At 44.7% G+C, this 20,115-nt stretch overlaps 10 non-coding genes across 10 annotated transcripts; all 10 read right to left on the bottom strand.

Annotated features, from left to right (window-relative positions):
• Positions 1–1,008: 1,008 nt before the first annotated feature.
• Positions 1,009–1,081, bottom strand: trnak-cuu (transfer RNA lysine (anticodon CUU)). The gene has a single exon. It is a non-coding gene; the product is annotated as a tRNA-Lys (tRNA).
• Positions 1,082–5,608: 4,527 nt separating this feature from the next.
• On the bottom strand, positions 5,609–5,681 carry trnak-cuu (transfer RNA lysine (anticodon CUU)). Its single transcript has one exon. It is a non-coding gene; the product is annotated as a tRNA-Lys (tRNA).
• A 913-nt stretch (positions 5,682–6,594) lies between these two features.
• Positions 6,595–6,667, bottom strand: trnak-cuu (transfer RNA lysine (anticodon CUU)). The gene has a single exon. It is a non-coding gene; the product is annotated as a tRNA-Lys (tRNA).
• A 923-nt stretch (positions 6,668–7,590) lies between these two features.
• trnak-cuu (transfer RNA lysine (anticodon CUU)) lies at positions 7,591–7,663 on the bottom strand. The gene has a single exon. It is a non-coding gene; the product is annotated as a tRNA-Lys (tRNA).
• A 387-nt stretch (positions 7,664–8,050) lies between these two features.
• Positions 8,051–8,123, bottom strand: trnak-cuu (transfer RNA lysine (anticodon CUU)). The gene has a single exon. It is a non-coding gene; the product is annotated as a tRNA-Lys (tRNA).
• Positions 8,124–10,788: 2,665 nt separating this feature from the next.
• trnak-cuu (transfer RNA lysine (anticodon CUU)) lies at positions 10,789–10,861 on the bottom strand. The gene has a single exon. It is a non-coding gene; the product is annotated as a tRNA-Lys (tRNA).
• Positions 10,862–14,283: 3,422 nt separating this feature from the next.
• On the bottom strand, positions 14,284–14,356 carry trnak-cuu (transfer RNA lysine (anticodon CUU)). The gene has a single exon. It is a non-coding gene; the product is annotated as a tRNA-Lys (tRNA).
• Positions 14,357–17,559: 3,203 nt separating this feature from the next.
• Positions 17,560–17,632, bottom strand: trnak-cuu (transfer RNA lysine (anticodon CUU)). The gene has a single exon. It is a non-coding gene; the product is annotated as a tRNA-Lys (tRNA).
• Positions 17,633–18,517: 885 nt separating this feature from the next.
• Positions 18,518–18,590, bottom strand: trnak-cuu (transfer RNA lysine (anticodon CUU)). The gene has a single exon. It is a non-coding gene; the product is annotated as a tRNA-Lys (tRNA).
• A 1,111-nt stretch (positions 18,591–19,701) lies between these two features.
• On the bottom strand, positions 19,702–19,774 carry trnak-cuu (transfer RNA lysine (anticodon CUU)). Its single transcript has one exon. It is a non-coding gene; the product is annotated as a tRNA-Lys (tRNA).
• Positions 19,775–20,115: the final 341 nt, after the last annotated feature.

The raw sequence follows: 20,115 nt of genomic DNA, 5'->3' as shown, positions 1-20,115 counted from the left end.
CCCCACCAGGAGCAAGTATTCTTCTTGGGGCTCGAACCCACGACCCTGAGATTAAGAGTCTCATGCTCTACCGACTGAGCTAGCCAGGTGCCTCAATGGTAAATTTTGACTTGGTTCGAATATCTTACATCCCAGTTTCTGCAAAATATGGTGATCAGTGAGTGTTGTTGATGGATCCTGTGGTGCAATCTGCTAGCGTGTTGTACTTATACAGCAGTATACAGCAATTAGATGCGAAGGTTATGAGTTCAAGCCCCACCAGGTGCAAGTATTCTTCTTGAAGCCTCTGCCTGTCTATTTCTTGTGCAGAAAAGGAGCATTTATTCAAGCCATTTAGGAGTACAATTCATTGGTAATAGGTATGTCATTCAGATGACAGGTCAGAGTGCAGGCAGAGCTAGAATACAAATTCATAGACTTCTGTATCACCAACTATGCAGGGTGACAAGCCTGCTCGAAATTCCAAGCGGATTGTTGTTTGCGAAGTGAGTTGGTGCTTCGGCAGAGAAAATAATCACCTAACTTGGGGCTCGAACCCACGACCCTGACCCTGAGATTAAGAGTCTCATGCTCTACCGACTGAGCTAGCCAGGTGCCTCAATGGTAAATTTTGACTTGGTTTGAATATTGTACATCCCAGTTTCTGCAAAATATGGTGATCAGTGAGTGTTGTTGATGGATCCTGTGGTGCAATCTGCTAGCGTGTTGTACTTATACAGCAGTATACAGCAATTAGATGCGAAGGTTATGAGTTCAAGGCCCACCAGGAGCAAGTATTCTTCTTGAAGCCTCTGCCTGTCTATTTCTTGTGCAGAAAAGGGGCATTTATTCATGCCATTTAGGAGTACAATTCATTGGTAAGTCATTCAGATGACAGGTCAGAGTGCAGGCAGAGGTATAAATTCATAGCCTTCTGTATCACCAACTATGCAGGGTGACAAGCCTGCTCGAAATTCCAAACGGATGGTTGTTTGCGAAGTGAGTTGGTGCTTCGGCAGAGAAAATAATCACCTAACGTGGGGCTCGAACCCACGACCCTGAGATTAAGAGTCTCATGCTCTACCGACTGAGCTAGCCAGGTGCCTCAATGGTGATCTTGACTTGGTTTGAATATCGTACATCCCAGTTTCTGCAAAATATGGTGAATAGTGAGTGTTGTTGATGGATCCTGTGGTGCAATCTGTTAGCGTGTTGTACTTATACAGCAGTATACAGCAATTAGATGACAAGGTTATGAGTTAAAGCCCAACCAGGAGAAAGTATTCTTCTTGAAGCCTCTGCCTGTCTATTTCTTGTCCGGAAAATGATAGTTTATTCAAGCCATTTAGGAGTACAATTCATTGGTAATAGGTATGTCATTCAGACGACAGGTCAGAGTGCAGGCAGAGCTAGAATACAAATTCATAGCCTTCTGTATCACCAACTATGCAGGGTGGCAAGCCTGCTCGAAATTCCAAGCGGATGGTTGTTTGCGAAGTGAGTTGGTGCTTCGGCAGAGAAAATAATCACCTAACGTGGGGCTCGAACCCACGACCCTGAGATTAAGAGTCTCATGCTGTACCGACTGAGGTAGCCAGGTGCCTCAATGGTGATTTTGACTTGGTTTGAATATCGTACATCCCAGTTTCTGCAAAATATGGTGATTAGTGATTGTTGTTGATGGATCCTGTGGTGCAATCTGTTAGCGTGTTGTACTTGTACAGCAGTATACAGCAATTAGATTACAAGGTTATGAGTTCAAGCCCCACCAGGAGCAAGTAGCAAGTTCTTGAAGCCTCTGCCTGTCTATTTCTTGTCTGGAAAATGATAATTTATTCAAGCCATTTAGGAGTACAATTCATTGGTAATAGGTATGTCATTGTGATGACAGGTCAGTGCAGGCAGAGATAGAATACAAATTCATAGCCTTCTATGTATCTTCTATGCATCACCAGCTATGCAGGCTGGCAAGCCTGCTCGAAATTCCAAGCGGATGGCTGTTTGCGAAGTGAGTTGGTGCTTCGGCAGAGAAAATAATCACCTAACGTGGGGCTCGAACACACGACCCTGAGATTAAGAGTCTCATGCTCTACCGACTGAGCTAGCCAGGTAGCTCAATGGTGATTTTGAGTTGGTTCGAATATCTTACATCCCAGTTTCTGCAAAATATGGTGATCAGTGCGTGTTGTTAATGGATCCTGTGGTGCAATCTGTTAGCGTGTTGTACTTATACAGCAGTATACAGCAATTAGATGCGAAGGTTATGAGTTCAAGGCCCACCAGGTGCAAGTATTCTTCTTGAAGCCTCTGCCTGTCTAGTTCTTGTCCGGAAAAGGATAATTTATTCAATCCATTTAGGAGTACAATTCATTGGTAATAGGTACGGCATCCCCAGCCGCGCCCTCAGAGCATGCGCAGACCAGCTGGCCGGTGTGTTTACGGACATATTCAATCAATCCCTATACCAGTCTGCTGTTCCCACATGCTTCAAGAGGGCCACCATTGTTCCTGTTCCCAAGAAAGCTAAGGTAACTGAGCTAAACGACTACCGCCCCGTAGCACTCACATCCGTCATCATGAAGTGCTTTGAGAGACTAGTCAAGGACCATATCACCTCCACCCTACCTGACACCCTAGACCCACTCCAATTTGCTTACCGCCCAAATAGGTCCACAGACGATGCAATCTCAACCACACTGCACACTGCCCTAACCCATCTGGACAAGAGGAATACCTATGTGAGAATGCTGTTCATCGACTACAGCTCGGCATTCAACACCATAGTACCCTCCAAGCTCGTCATCAAGCTCGAGACCCTGGGTCTCGACCCCGCCCTGTGCAACTGGGTACTGGACTTCCTGACGGGCCGCCCCCAGGTGGTGAGGGTAGGCAACAACATCTCCTCCCCGCTGATCCTCAACACTGGGGCCCCACAAGGGTGCGTTCTGAGCCCTCTCCTGTACTCCCTGTTCACCCACGACTGCGTGGCCACGCATGCCTCCATCTCAATCATCAAGTTTGCGGACGACACAACAGTGGTAGGCTTGATTACCAACAACGACGAGACGGCCTACAGGGAGGAGGTGAGGGCCCTCGGAGTGTGGTGTCAGGAAAATAACCTCACACTCAACGTCAACAAAACTAAGGAGATGATTGTGGACTTCAGGAAACAGCAGAGGGAACACCCCCCTATCCACATCGATGGAACCGTAGTGGAGAGGGTAGCAAGTTTTAAGTTCCTCGGCATACACATCACAGACAAACTGAATTGGTCCACTCACACAGACAGCATCGTGAAGAAGGCGCAGCAGCGCCTCTTCAACCTCAGGAGGCTGAAGAAATTCGGCTTGTCACCAAAAGCACTCACAAACTTCTACAGATGCACAATCGAGAGCATCCTGGCGGGCTGTATCACCGCCTGGTATGGCAACTGCACCGCCCTCAACCGTAAGGCTCTCCAGAGGGTAGTGAGGTCTGCACAACGCATCACCGGGGGCAAACTACCTGCCCTCCAGGACACCTACACCACCCGATGTCACAGGAAGGCCATAAAGATCATCAAGGACATCAACCACCCGAGCCACTGCCTGTTCACCCCGCGATCATCCAGAAGGCGAGGTCAGTACAGGTGCATCAAAGCTGGGACCGAGAGACTGAAAAACAGCTTCTATCTCAAGGCCATCAGACTGTTAAACAGCCACCACTAACACTGAGTGGCTGCTGCCAACACACTGACACTGACTCAACTCCAGCCACTTTAATAATGGGAATTGATGGGAAATGATGTAAATATATCCCTAGCCACTTTAAACAATGCTACCTTATATAATGTTACTTACCCTACATTATTCATCTCATATGCATACGTATATACTGTACTCTATATCATCGACTGTATCCTTATGTAATACATGTATCACTAGCCACTTTAAACTATGCCACTTTGTTTACATACTCATCTCATTTGTACATACTGTACTCGATACCATCTACTGTATCTTGCCTATGCTGCTCTGTACCATCACTCATTCATATATCCTTATGTACATATTCTTTATCCCCTTACACTGTGTACAAGACAGTAGTTTTGGAATTGTTAGTTAGATTACTTGTTATTACTGCATTGTCGGAACTAGAAGCACAAGCATTTCGCTAAATTCCAAGCGGATGGCTGTTTGTGAAGTGAGTTGGTGCTTCGGCAGGGAAAATAGTCACCTAACGTGGGGCTCGAACCCACAACCCTGAGATTAAGAGTCTCATAATATGGTGATCAGTGAGAGTGTTGTTGATGGATCCTGTGGTGCAATCTGTTAGCGTGTTGTACTTATACAGCAGTATACAGCAATTAGATGATAAGGTTATGAGTTCAAGCCCCACCAGGAGCAAGTATTGTTCTTGAAGCCTCTGTCTGTCTATTTCTTGTCCGGAAAATGATAATTTATTCAAGCCATTTAGGAGTACAATTCATTGGTAATAGGTATGTCATTCAGACGACAGGTCAGAGTGCAGGCAGAGCTAGAATACAAATTCATAGCCTTCTGTATCACCAACTATGCAGGGTGGCAAGCTTGCTCGAAATTCCAAGCGGATGGTTGTTTGCGAAGTGAGTTGGTGCTTCGGCAGAGAAAATAATCACCTAACGTGGGGCTCGAACCCACGACCCTGAGATTAAGAGTCTCAAGCTCTACCGACTGAGGTAGCCAGGTACCTCAATAGTATTTTTGACTTGGTACGAATATCGTACAGCCCAGTTTCTGCAAAATTTGGTGATCAGTGAGAGTGTTGTTGATGGATCCTGTGGTGCAATCTGTTAGCGTGTTGTACTTATACAGCAGTATACAGCAATTAGATGACAAGGTTATGAGTTCAAGCCCCACCAGGTGTAAGTATTCTTCTTGAAGCCTCTGCCTGTCTATTTCTTGTCCGGAAAATTATATTTTTTCAATCCATTTAGGAGTACAATTCATCGGTAATAGGTATGTCATTGAGATGACAGGTCAGAGTGCAGGCAGAGATAGAATACAAATTCATAGCCTTCTGTATCACCAACTATGCAGGGTGGCAAGCCTGCTCAAAATTCCAAGCGGATGGTTGTTTGCGAAGTGAGTTGGTGCTTCGGCAGAGAAAATAGTCACCTAACATGGGGCTCGAACCCACGACCCTGAGATTAAGAGTCTCATGCTCTACCGACTGAGCTAGCCAGGTGCCTCAATGGTGGTTTTGACTTGGTTTGAATATCGTACATCCCAGTTTCTGCAAAATATGGTGATCAGTGAGTGTTGTTGATGGATCCTGTGGTGCAATCTGTTAGCGTGTTGTACTTATACAGCAGTATACAGCAATAAGATGCGAAGGTTATGAGTTCAAGCCCCACCAGGTGTAAGTACTCTTCTTGAAGCCTCTGCCTGTCTATTTCTTGTCCGGAAAATTATATTTTTTCAATCCATTTAGGAGTACAATTCATCGGTAATAGGTATGTCATTGAGATGACAGGTCAGAGTGCAGGCAGAGATAGAATACAAATTCATAGCCTTCTGTATCACCAACTATGCAGGGTGGCAAGCCTGCTCAAAATTCCAAGCGGATGGTTGTTTGCGAATTGAGTTGGTGCTTCGGCAGAGAAAATAAGCACCTAACGTGGGGCTCGAACCCACGACCCTGAGATTAAGAGTCTCATGCTCTACCGACTGAGCTAGCCAGGTGCCTCAATGGTGATTTTGACTTGGTTTGAATATCGTACATCCCAGTTTCTGCAAAATATGGTGATCAGTGAGTGTTGTTGATGGATCCTGTGGTGCAATCTGTTAGCGTGTTGTACTTATACAGCAATAAGATGCGAAGGTTATGAGTTCAAGGCCCACCAGGAGCAAGTATTCTTCTTGAAGCCTCTGCCTGTCTATTTCTTGTGCAGAAAAGGAGCATTTATTCAAGCCATTTAGGAGTACAATTCATCGGTAATAGGTATGTCATTCAGATGACAGGTCAGAGTGCAGGCAGAGATAGAATACAAATTCATAGACTTCTGTATCACCAACTATGCAGGGTGACAAGCCTGCTCGAAATTCCAAGCGGATTGTTGTTTGCTTAGTGAGTTGGTGCTTCGGCAGAGAAAATAATCACCTAACTTGGGGCTCGAACCCACAACCCTGAGGTTAAGAGTCTCATGCTCTACCGACTGAGTTAGCCAGGTACCTCAACGGTGATTTTGACTTGGTTTGAATATCGTACATCCCAGTTTCTGCAAAATATGGTGATCAGTGAGTGTTGTTGATGGATCCTGTGGTGCAATCTGTTAGCGTGTTGTACTTATACAGGAGTATACAGCAATTAGATGATAAGGTTATGAGTTCAAGCCCCACCAGGTGCAAGTATTCTTCTTGAAGCCTCTGCCTGTCTATTTCTCCTGCAGAAAAGGAGCATTTATTCAAGCCATTTAGGAGTACAATTCATCGGTAATAGGTATGTCATTCAGATGACAGGTCAGAGTGCAGGCAGAGATAGAATACAAATTCATAGCCTTCTGTATCACCAACTATGCAGGGTGGCAAGCCTGCTCGAAATTCCAAGCGGATGGTTGTTTGCGAAGTGAGTTGGTGCTTAGGCAGAGAAAATAATCACCTAACGTGGGGCTCGAACCCACGACCCTGAGATTAAGAGTCTCATGCTCTACCGACTGAGCTAGCCAGGTGCCTCAATGGTGATTTTGACTTGGTTTGAATATCGTACATCCCAGTTTCTGCAAAATATGGTGATCAGTGAGTGTTGTTGATGGATCCTGTGGTGCAATCTGTTAGCGTGTTGTACTTATACAGCAGTATACAGCAATAAGATGCGAAGGTTATGAGTTCAAGGCCCACCAGGAGCAAGTATTCTTCTTGAAGCCTCTGCCTGTCTATTTCTTGTGCAGAAAAGGAGCATTTATTCATGCCATTTAGGAGTACAATTCATTGGTAATAGGTATGTCATTCAGATGACAGGTCAGAGTGCAGGCAGAGGTAGAATACAAATTCATAGCCTTCTGTATCACCAACTATGCAGGGTGACAAGCCTGCTCGAAATTCCAAGCGGATGGTTGTTTGCGAAGTGAGTTGGTGCTTCGGCAGAGAAAAAAATCACCTAACGTGGGGCTCAAACCCACGACCCTGAGATTAAGAGTCTCATGCTCTACCGACTGAGCTAGCCAAGTGCCTCAATGGTGATTTTGACTTGGTTTGAATATCGTACATCCCAGTTTCTGCAAAATATGGTGATCAGTGATTGTTGTTGATGGATCCTGTGGTGCAATCTGTTATCGTGTTGTACTTGTACAGCATTATACAGCATTTGGATGACAAGGTTATGAGTTCAAGCCCCACCAGGAGCAAGTATTCTTCTTGAAGCCTCTGCCTGTCTATTTCTTGTCCGGAAAATGATAATTTATTCAAGCCATTTAGGAGTACAATTCATTGGTAATAGGTATTTCATTCAGATGACAGGTCAGAGTGCAGGCAGAGCTAGAATACAAATTCATAGCCTTCTGTATCACCAGCTATGCAGTGTGGCAAGCTTGCTCGAAATTCCAACAGGATGGTTGTTTGCGAAGTGAGTTGGTGCTTCGGAAGAGAAAATAATCACCTAACGTGGGGCTCGAACCCACGACCCTGAGATTAAGAGTCTCATGCTCTACCGACTGAGCTAGCCAGGTACCTCAATAGTATTTTTGACCTGGTACGAATATCGTACATCTTAGTATCTTCAAAATATGGTGATCAGTGCGTGTTGTTGATGGATCCTGTGGTGCAATCTGTTAGCGTGTTGTACTTATACAGCAGTATACAGCAATTAGATGAGAAGGTTATGAGTTCAAGGCCCACCAGGAGCAAGTATTATTCTTGAAGCCTCTGCCTGTCTATTTCTTGTGCAGAAAAGGGGCATTTATTCATGCCATTTAGGAGTACAATTCATTGGTAAGTCATGAGGTATAAATTCATAGCCTTCTGTATCACCAACTATGCAGGGTGACAAGCCTGCTCGAAATTCCAAACGGATGGTTGTTTGCGAAGTGAGTTGGTGCTTCGGCAGAGAAAATAATCACCTAACGTGGGGCTCGAACCCACGACCCTGAGATTAAGAGTCTCATGCTCTACCGACTGAGCTAGCCAGGTGCCTCAATGGTGATCTTGACTTGGTTTGAATATCGTACATCCCAGTTTCTGCAAAATATGGTGAATAGTGAGTGTTGTTGATGGATCCTGTGGTGCAATCTGTTAGCGTGTTGTACTTATACAGCAGTATACAGCAATTAGATGACAAGGTTATGAGTTAAAGCCCAACCAGGAGAAAGTATTCTTCTTGAAGCCTCTGCCTGTCTATTTCTTGTCCGGAAAATGATAGTTTATTCAAGCCATTTACGAGTACAATTCATTGGTAATAGGTATGTCATTCAGACGACAGGTCAGAGTGCAGGCAGAGCTAGAATACAAATTCATAGCCTTCTGTATCACCAACTATGCAGGGTGGCAAGCCTGCTCGAAATTCCAAGCGGATGGTTGTTTGCGAAGTGAGTTGGTGCTTCGGCAGAGAAAATAATCATCTAACGTGGGGCTCGAACCCACGACCCTGAGATTAAGAGTCTCATGCTCTACCGACTGAGCTAGCCAGGTGCCTCAATGGTGATTTTGACTTGGTTTGAAAATCGTACATCCCAGTTTCTGCAAAATATGGTGATCAGTGATTGTTGTTGATGGATCCTGTGGTGCAATCTGTTAGCGTGTTGTACTTGTACAGCAGTATACAGCAATTAGATGACAAGGTTATGAGTTCAAGCCCCACCAGGAGCAAGTATTCTTCTTGAAGCCTCTGCCTGTCTATTTCTTGTCCGGAAAATGATAATTTATTCAAGCCATTTAGGAGTACAATTCATTGGTAATAGGTATGTCATTCAGACGACAGGTCATAGTGCAGGCAGAGATAGAATACAAATTCATAGCCTTCTGTATCACCAACTATGCAGGGTGGCAAGCCTGCTCGAAATTCCAAGCGGATGGTTGTTTGCGAAGTGAGTTGGTGCTTCGGCAGAGAAAATAATCACCTAACGTGGGGCACGAACCCACGACCCTGAGATTAAGAGTCTAATGCTCTACCGACTGAGCTAGCCAGGTGCCTCAATAGTGATTTTGACTTGGTTTGAATATCGTACATCCCAGTTTCTGCAAAATATGGTGATCAGTGATTGTTGTTGATGGATCCTGTGGTGCAATCTGTTAGCGTGTTGTACTTGTACAGCATTATACAGCATTTAGATGACAAGGTTATGAGTTCAAGCCCCACCAGGAGCAAGTATTCTTCTTGAAGCCTCTGCCTGTCTATTTCTTGTCCGGAAAATGATAATTTATTCAAGCCATTTAGGAGTACAATTCATTGGTAATAGGTATGTCATTCAGACGACAGGTCAGAGTGCAGGCAGAGCTAGAATACAAATTCATAGCCTTCTGTATCACCAACTATGCAGGGTGGCAAGCCTGCTCGAAATTCCAAGCGGATGGTTGTTTGCGAAGTGAGTTGGTGCTTCGGCAGAGAAAATAATCAACTAACGTGGGGCACGAACCCACGACCCTGAGATTAAGAGTCTAATGCTCTACCGACTGAGCTAGCCAGGTGCCTCAATAGTGATTTTGACTTGGTTTGAATATCGTACATCCCAGTTTCTGCAAAATATGGTGATCAGTGATTGTTGTTGATGGATCCTGTGGTGCAATCTGTTAGAGTGTTGTACTTGTACAGCAGTATACAGCAATTAGATAACAAGGTTATGAGTTCAAGCCCCACCAGGAGCAAGTATTCTTCTTGGGGCTCGAACCCACGACCCTGAGATTAAGAGTCTCATGCTCTACCGACTGAGCTAGCCAGGTGCCTCAATGGTAAATTTTGACTTGGTTCGAATATCTTACATCCCAGTTTCTGCAAAATATGGTGATCAGTGAGTGTTGTTGATGGATCCTGTGGTGCAATCTGCTAGCGTGTTGTACTTATACAGCAGTATACAGCAATTAGATGCGAAGGTTATGAGTTCAAGCCCCACCAGGTGCAAGTATTCTTCTTGAAGCCTCTGCCTGTCTATTTCTTGTGCAGAAAAGGAGCATTTATTCAAGCCATTTAGGAGTACAATTCATTGGTAATAGGTATGTCATTCAGATGACAGGTCAGAGTGCAGGCAGAGCTAGAATACAAATTCATAGACTTCTGTATCACCAACTATGCAGGGTGACAAGCCTGCTCGAAATTCCAAGCGGATTGTTGTTTGCGAAGTGAGTTGGTGCTTCGGCAGAGAAAATAATCACCTAACTTGGGGCTCGAACCCACGACCCTGACCCTGAGATTAAGAGTCTCATGCTCTACCGACTGAGCTAGCCAGGTGCCTCAATGGTAAATTTTGACTTGGTTTGAATATCGTACATCCCAGTTTCTGCAAAATATGGTGATCAGTGAGTGTTGTTGATGGATCCTGTGGTGCAATCTGCTAGCGTGTTGTACTTATACAGCAGTATACAGCAATTAGATGCGAAGGTTATGAGTTCAAGGCCCACCAGGAGCAAGTATTCTTCTTGAAGCCTCTGCCTGTCTATTTCTTGTGCAGAAAAGGGGCATTTATTCATGCCATTTAGGAGTACAATTCATTGGTAAGTCATTCAGATGACATGTCAGAGTGCAGGCAGAGGTATAAATTCATAGCCTTCTGTATCACCAACTATGCAGGGTGACAAGCCTGCTCGAAATTCCAAACGGATGGTTGTTTGCGAAGTGAGTTGGTGCTTCGGCAGAGAAAATAATCACCTAACGTGGGGCTCGAACCCACGACCCTGAGATTAAGAGTCTCATGCTCTACCGACTGAGCTAGCCAGGTGCCTCAATGGTGATCTTGACTTGGTTTGAATATCGTACATCCCAGTTTCTGCAAAATATGGTGAATAGTGAGTGTTGTTGATGGATCCTGTGGTGCAATCTGTTAGCGTGTTGTACTTATACAGCAGTATACAGCAATTAGATGACAAGGTTATGAGTTAAAGCCCAACCAGGAGAAAGTATTCTTCTTGAAGCCTCTGCCTGTCTATTTCTTGTCCGGAAAATGATAGTTTATTCAAGCCATTTAGGAGTACAATTCATTGGTAATAGGTATGTCATTCAGACGACAGGTCAGAGTGCAGGCAGAGCTAGAATACAAATTCATAGCCTTCTGTATCACCAACTATGCAGGGTGGCAAGCCTGCTCGAAATTCCAAGCGGATGGTTGTTTGCGAAGTGAGTTGGTGCTTCGGCAGAGAAAATAATCACCTAACGTAGGGCTCGAACACACGACCCTGAGATTAAGAGTCTCATGCTCTACCGACTGAGCTAGCCAGGTAGCTCAATGGTGATTTTGAGTTGGTTCGAATATCTTACATCCCAGTTTCTGCAAAATATGGTGATCAGTGCGTGTTGTTAATGGATCCTGTGGTGCAATCTGTTAGCGTGTTGTACTTATACAGCAGTATACAGCAATTAGATGCGAAGGTTATGAGTTCAAGGCCCACCAGGTGCAAGTATTCTTCTTGAAGCCTCTGCCTGTCTAGTTCTTGTCCGGAAAAGGATAATTTATTCAATCCATTTAGGAGTACAATTCATTGGTAATAGGTACGGCATCCCCAGCCGCGCCCTCAGAGCATGCGCAGACCAGCTGGCCGGTGTGTTTACGGACATATTCAATCAATCCCTATACCAGTCTGCTGTTCCCACATGCTTCAAGAGGGCCACCATTGTTCCTGTTCCCAAGAAAGCTAAGGTAACTGAGCTAAACGACTACCGCCCCGTAGCACTCACATCCGTCATCATGAAGTGCTTTGAGAGACTAGTCAAGGACCATATCACCTCCACCCTACCTGACACCCTAGACCCACTCCAATTTGCTTACCGCCCAAATAGGTCCACAGACGATGCAATCTCAACCACACTGCACACTGCCCTAACCCATCTGGACAAGAGGAATACCTATGTGAGAATGCTGTTCATCGACTACAGCTCGGCATTCAACACCATAGTACCCTCCAAGCTCGTCATCAAGCTCGAGACCCTGGGTCTCGACCCCGCCCTGTGCAACTGGGTACTGGACTTCCTGACGGGCCGCCCCCAGGTGGTGAGGGTAGGCAACAACATCTCCTCCCCGCTGATCCTCAACACTGGGGCCCCACAAGGGTGCGTTCTGAGCCCTCTCCTGTACTCCCTGTTCACCCACGACTGCGTGGCCACGCATGCCTCCATCTCAATCATCAAGTTTGCGGACGACACAACAGTGGTAGGCTTGATTACCAACAACGACGAGACGGCCTACAGGGAGGAGGTGAGGGCCCTCGGAGTGTGGTGTCAGGAAAATAACCTCACACTCAACGTCAACAAAACTAAGGAGATGATTGTGGACTTCAGGAAACAGCAGAGGGAACACCCCCCTATCCACATCGATGGAACAGTAGTGGAGAGGGTAGCAAGTTTTAAGTTCCTCGGCATACACATCACAGACAAACTGAATTGGTCCACTCACACAGACAGCATCGTGAAGAAGGCGCAGCAGCGCCTCTTCAACCTCAGGAGGCTGAAGAAATTCGGCTTGTCACCAAAAGCACTCACAAACTTCTACAGATGCACAATCGAGAGCATCCTGGCGGGCTGTATCACCGCCTGGTATGGCAACTGCACCGCCCTCAACCGTAAGGCTCTCCAGAGGGTAGTGAGGTCTGCACAACGCATCACCGGGGGCAAACTACCTGCCCTCCAGGACACCTACACCACCCGATGTCACAGGAAGGCCATAAAGATCATCAAGGACATCAACCACCCGAGCCACTGCCTGTTCACCCCGCGATCATCCAGAAGGCGAGGTCAGTACAGGTGCATCAAAGCTGGGACCGAGAGACTGAAAAACAGCTTCTATCTCAAGGCCATCAGACTGTTAAACAGCCACCACTAACACTGAGTGGCTGCTGCCAACACACTGACACTGACTCAACTCCAGCCACTTTAATAATGGGAATTGATGGGAAATGATGTAAATATATCCCTAGCCACTTTAAACAATGCTACCTTATATAATGTTACTTACCCTACATTATTCATCTCATATGCATACGTATATACTGTACTCTATATCATCGACTGTATCCTTATGTAATACATGTATCACTAGCCACTTTAAACTATGCCACTTTGTTTACATACTCATCTCATTTGTACATACTGTACTCGATACCATCTACTGTATCTTGCCTATGCTGCTCTGTACCATCACTCATTCATATATCCTTATGTACATATTCTTTATCCCCTTACACTGTGTACAAGACAGTAGTTTTGGAATTGTTAGTTAGATTACTTGTTATTACTGCATTGTCGGAACTAGAAGCACAAGCATTTCGCTAAATTCCAAGCGGATGGCTGTTTGTGAAGTGAGTTGGTGCTTCGGCAGGGAAAATAGTCACCTAACGTGGGGCTCGAACCCACAACCCTGAGATTAAGAGTCTCATAATATGGTGATCAGTGAGAGTGTTGTTGATGGATCCTGTGGTGCAATCTGTTAGCGTGTTGTACTTATACAGCAGTATACAGCAATTAGATGATAAGGTTATGAGTTCAAGCCCCACCAGGAGCAAGTATTGTTCTTGAAGCCTCTGTCTGTCTATTTCTTGTCCGGAAAATAATTTATTCAATCCATTTAGGAGTACAATTCATCTGTAATAGGTATGTCATTGAGATGACAGGTCAGAGTGCAGGCAGAGATAGAATACAAATTCATAGCCTTCTGTATCACCAGCTATGCAGTGTGGCAAGCTTGCTCGAAAAGAGTCTCATGCTCTACCGACTGAGCTAGCCAGGTACCTCAATAGTATTTTTGACTTTGTACGAATATCGTACAGCCCAGTTTCTGCAAAATATGGTGATCAGTGAGAGTGTTGTTGATGGATCCTGTGGTGCAATCTGTTAGCGTGTTGTACTTATACAGCAGTATCCAGCAATTATTTGCGAAGGTTATGAGTTCAAGGCCCACCAGGAGCAAGTATTCTTCTTGAAGCCTCTGCCTGTCTATTTCTTGTCCGGAAAATGATAATTTATTCAATCCATTTAAGAGTACAATTCATTGGTAATAGGTATGTCATTGAGATGACAGGTCAGAGTGCAGGCAGAGATAGAACACAAATTCATAGCCTTCTGTATCACCAGCTATGCAGGCTGGGAAGCCTGCTCGAAATTCCAAGCGGATGGCTGTTTGCGAAGTGATGGTGCTTCGGCAGAGAAAATAGTCACCTAACGTGGGGCTCGAACCCACGACCCTGAGATTAAGAGTCTCATGCTCTACCGACTGAGCTAGCCAGGTACCTCAGTAGTATTTTTGACTTGGTACGAATATCGTACAGCCCAGTTTCTGCAAAATATGGTGATCAGTGAGAGTGTTGTTGATGGATCCTGAGGTGCAATCTGTTAGCGTGTTGTACTTATACAGCAGTATCCAGCAATTATTTGCGAAGGTTATGAGTTCAAGGCCCACCAGGAGCAAGTATTCTTCTTGAAGCCTCTGCCTGTCTATTTCTTGTCCGGAAAATGATAATTTATTCAATCCATTTAGGAGTACAATTCATTGGTAATAGGTATGTCATTGAGATGACAGGTCAGAGTGCAGGCAGAGATAGAATACAAATTCATAGCCTTCTATGTATCTTCTATGTATCACCAGCTATGCAGGCTGGTAAGCCTGCTCGAAATTCCAAGCGGATGGCTGTTTGCGAAGTGAGTTGGTGCTTCGGCAGAGAAAATAGTCACCTAACGTGGGGCTCGAACCCACGACCATGAGATTAAGAGTCTCATGCTCTAACGACTGAGCTAGCCAGGTACCTCAAAAGTAGTTTTGACTTGGTACGAATATCGTACAGCCCAGTTTCTGCAAAATATGGTGATCAGTGAGAGTGTTGTTGATGGATCCTGTGGTGCAATCTGTTAGCGTGTTGTACTTATACAGCAGTAAACAGCAATTAGATGATAAGGTTATGAGTTCAAGCCCCACCAGGAGCAAGTATTGTTCTTGAAGCCTCTGCCTGTCTATTTCTTGTCCGGAAAATGATAATTTATTCAATCCATTTAGGAGTACAATTCATCTGTAATAGGTATGTCATTGAGATGACAGGTCAGAGTGCAGGCAGAGATAGAATACAAATTCATAGCCTTCTGTATCACCAGCTATGCAGTGTGGCAAGCTTGCTCGAAATTCCAAGCGGATGGTTGTTTGCGAAGTGAGTTGGTGCTTCGGCAGAGAAAATAATCACCTAACGTGGGGCTCGAACACACGACCCTGAGATTAAGTGTCTCATGCTCTACCGACTGAGCTAGCCAAGTACCTCAATAGTATTTTTGACTTGGTACGAATAAGGTTTTGACTTGGTACGATGATAAGGTTATGAGTTCAAGCCCCACCAGGAGCAAGTATTGTTCTTGAAGCCTCTGCCTGTCTATTTCTTGTCCGGAAAATGATCATTTATTCAATCCATTTAGGAGTACAATTCATCGGTAATAGGTATGTCATTCAGATGACAGGTCAGAGTGCAGGCAGAGATAGAATACAAATGCATAGCCTTCTGTATCACCAGCTATGCAGTGTGGCAAACTTGCTCGAAATTCCAAGCGGATGGTTGTTTGCGAAGTGAGTTGGTGCTTCGGAAGAGAAATAGACACCTAACGTGGGGCTCAAACCCACAACCCTGAGATTAAGAGTCTCATGCTCTACCGACTGAGCTAGCCAAGTACCTCAAAAGTATTTTTGACTTGGTACGAATATCGTACAGCCCAGTTTCTGCAAAATATGGTGATCAGTGAGTGTTGTTGATGGATCCTGCGGTGCAATCTGTTAGCGTGTTGTACTTATACAGCAGTATACAGCAATTAGATGACAAGGTTATGAGTTCAAGCCCCACCAGGAGCAAGTATTGTTCTTGAAGCCTCTGCCTGTCTATTTCTTGTCCGGAAAATAATTTATTCAATCCATTTAGGAGTACAATTCATCTGTAATAGGTATGTCATTGAGATGACAGGTCAGAGTGCAGGCAGAGATAGAATACAAATTCAAAGCCTTCTGTATCACCAGCTATGCAGTGTGGCAAGCTTGCACGAAAAGAGTCTCATGCTCTACCGACTGAGCTAGCCAGGTACCTCAATAGTATTTTTGACTTTGTACGAATATCGTACAGCCCAGTTTCTGCAAAATATGGTGATCAGTGAGAGTGTTGTTGATGGATCCTGTGGTGCAATCTGTTAGCGTGTTGTACTTATACAGCAGTATCCAGCAATTATTTGCGAAGGTTATGAGTTCAAGGCCCACCAGGAGCAAGTATTCTTCTTGAAGCCTCTGCCTGTCTATTTCTTGTCCGGAAAATGATAATTTATTCAATCCATTTAGGAGTACAATTCATTTGTAATAGGTATGTCATTGAGATGACAGGTCAGAGTGCAGGCAGAGATAGAATACAAATTCATAGCCTTCTGTATCACCAGCTATGCAGTGTGGTAAGCTTGCTCGAAATTCCAACGTGGGGCTCGAAACCACGACCCTGAGATTAAGAGTCTCATGCTCTACCGACTGAGCTAGCCAGGTACCTCGATGGTGATTTTGAGTTGGTTCGAATATCTTACATCCCAGTTTCTGCAAAATATGGTGATCAGTGCGTGTTGTTGATGGATCCTGTGGTGCAATCTGTTAGCGTGTTGTACTTATACAGCAGTATACAGCAATTAGATGCGAAGGTTATGAGTTCAAGGCCCACCAGGAGCAAGTATTCTTCTTGAAGCCTCTGCCTGTCTATTTCTTGTCCGGAAAATGATAATTCATTCAATCCATTTAGGAGTACAATTCATTGGTAATAGGTATGTCATTGTGATGACAGGTCAGAGTACAGGCAGAGATAGAATACAAATTCATAGCCTTCTATGTATCTTCTATGTATCACCAGCTTTGCAGGCTGGTAAGCCTGCTCGAAATTCCAAGCGGATGGCTGTTTGCGAAGTGAGTTGGTGCTTCGGCAGAGAAAATAGTCACCTAACGTGGGGCTCGAACCCACAACCATGAGATTAAGAGTCTCATGGTCTAACGACTGAGCTAGCCAGGTACCTCAAAAGTAGTTTTGACTTGGTACGAATATCGTACAGCCCAGTTTCTGCAAAATATGGTGATCAGTGAGAGTGTTGTTGATGGATCCTGTGGTGCAATCTGTTAGCGTGTTGTACTTATACAGCAGTAAACAGAAATTAGATGATAAGGTTATGAGTTCAAGCCCCACCAGGAGCAAGTATTGTTCTTGAAGCCTCTGCCTGTCTATTTCTTGTCCGGAAAATGATAATTTATTCAATCCATTTAGGAGTACAATTCATCTGTAATAGGTATGTCATTGAGATGACAGGTCAGAGTGCAGGCAGAGATAGAATACAAATTCATAGCCTTCTGTATCACCAGCTATGCAGTGTGGCAAGCTTGCTCGAAATTCCAAGCGGATGGTTGTTTGCGAAGTGAGTTGGTGCTTTGGCAGAGAAAAAAGTCACCTAACGTGGGGTTCGAACCCACGACCCTGAGATTAAGAGTCTCATGCTCTACCGACTGAGCTAGCCAGGTACCTCAATGGTGATTTTGAGTTGGTTCGAATATCGTACATCCCAGTTTCTGCAAAATATGGTGATCAGTGCGTGTTGTTGATGGATCCTGTGGTGCAATCTGTTAGCGTGTTGTACTTATACAGGAGTATACAGCAATTAAATGCGAAGGTTATGAGTTCAAGGCCCACCAGGAGCAAGTATTCTTCTTGAAGCCTCTGCCTGTCTATTTCTTGTCCGGAAAATGATAATTTATTCAATCCATTGAGATGACAGGTCAGAGTGCAGGCAGAGATAGAATACAAATCCATAGCCTTCTGTATCACCAGATATGCAGTGTGGCAAGCTTGCTCGAAATTCCAAGCGGATGGCTGTTTGCGAAGTGAGTTGGTGCTTCGGCAGAGAAAATAGTCACCTAACGTGGGGCTCGAACCACGACCCTGAGATTAAGAGTCTCATGCTCTACCAACTGAGCTAGCCAGGTACCTCAATAGTATTTTTGACCTGGTACGAATATCGTACATCCCAGTTTCTGCAAAATATGGTGATCAGTGCGTGTTGTTGATGGATCCTGTGGTGCAATCTGTTAGCGTGTTGTACTTATACAGCAGTATACAGCAATTAAATGCGAAGGTTATGAGTTCAAGGCCCACCAGGAGCAAGTATTCTTCTTGAAGCCTCTGCCTGTCTATTTCTTGTCCGGAAAATGATAATTTATTCAATCCATTTAGGAGTACAATTCATTGGTAATAGGTATGTCATTGAGATGACAGGTCAGAGTGCAGGCAGAGATAGAACACAAATTCATAGCCTTCTGTATCACCAGCTATGCAGGCTGGGAAGCCTGCTCGAAATTCCAAGCGGATGGCTGTTTGAGAAGTGATGGTGCTTCGGCAGAGAAAATAGTCACCTAACGTGGGGCTCGAACCCACGACCCTGAGATTAAGAGTCTCATGCTCTACCGACTGAGCTAGCCAGGTACCTCAGTAGTATTTTTGACTTGGTACGAATATCGTACAGCCCAGTTTCTGCAAAATATGGTGATCAGTGAGAGTGTTGTTGATGGATCCTGAGGTGCAATCTGTTAGCGTGTTGTACTTATACAGCAGTATCCAGCAATTATTTGCGAAGGTTATGAGTTCAAGGCCCACCAGGAGCAAGTATTCTTCTTGAAGCCTCTGCCTGTCTATTTCTTGTCCGGAAAATGATAATTTATTCAATCCATTTAGGAGTACAATTCATTGGTAATAGGTATGTCATTGAGATGACAGGTCAGAGTGCAGGCAGAGATAGAACACAAATTCATAGCCTTCTGTATCACCAGCTATACAGGCTGGGAAGCCTGCTCGAAATTCCAAGCGGATGGCTGTTTGCGAAGTGATGGTACTTCGGCAGAGAAAATACTCACCTAACGTGGGGCTCGAACCCACGACCCTGAGATTAAGAGTCTCATGCTCTTAATCTTGAAGCCTCTGCCTGTCTATTTCTTGTCCGGAAAATAATAATTTATTCAATCCATTTAGGAGTACAATTCATTGGTAATAGGTATGTCATTGAGATGACAGGTCAGAGTGCAGGCAGAGATAGAATACAAATTCATAGGCTTCTGTATCACCAGCTATGCAGTGTGGCAAGCTTGCTCGAAATTCCAACGTGGGGCTCGAAACCACGACCCTGAGATTAAGAGTCTCATGCTCTACCGACTGAGCTAGCCAGGTACCTCGATGGTGATTTTGAGTTGGTTCGAATATCTTACATCCCAGTTTCTGCAAAATATGGCGTACTTATACAGCAGTATCCAGCAATTATTTGCGAAGGTTTTGAGTTCAAGGCCCACCAGGAGCAAGTATTCTTCTTGAAGCCTCTGCCTGTCTATTTCTTGTCCGGAAAATGATAATTTATTCAATCCATTTAGGAGTACAATTCATTGGTAATAGGTATGTCATTGAGATGACAGGTCAGAGTGCAGGCAGAGATAGAACACCAATTCATAGCCTTCTGTATCACCAGCTATGCAGGCTGGGAAGCCTGCTCGAAATTCCAAGCGGATGGCTGTTTGCGAAGTGATGGTGCTTCGGCAGAGAAAATAGTCACCTAACGTGGGGCTCGAACCCACGACCCTGAGATTAAGAGTCTCATGCTCTACCGACTGAGCTAGCCAGGTACCTCAGTAGTATTTTTGACTTGGTACGAATATCGTACAGCCCAGTTTCTGCAAAATATGGTGATCAGTGAGAGTGTTGTTGATGGATCCTGAGGTGCAATCTGTTAGCGTGTTGTACTTATACAGCAGTATCCAGCAATTATTTGCGAAGGTTATGAGTTCAAGGCCCACCAGGAGCAAGTATTCTTCTTGAAGCCTCTGCCTGTCTATTTCTTGTCCGGAAAATGATAATTTATTCAATCCATTTAGGAGTACAATTCATTGGTAATAGGTATGTCATTGAGATGACAGGTCAGAGTGCAGGCAGAGATAGAATACAAATTCATAGCCTTCTGTATCAC

The sequence above is a fragment of the Oncorhynchus clarkii genome, chromosome 2 (assembly GCF_045791955.1).
Source record: "Oncorhynchus clarkii lewisi isolate Uvic-CL-2024 chromosome 2, UVic_Ocla_1.0, whole genome shotgun sequence".
NCBI lineage: Eukaryota > Metazoa > Chordata > Actinopteri > Salmoniformes > Salmonidae > Oncorhynchus > Oncorhynchus clarkii.
The sequence above is the reverse complement of the archived record's forward strand: the minus strand, read 5'-3'. Positions and strand labels throughout refer to the sequence as shown.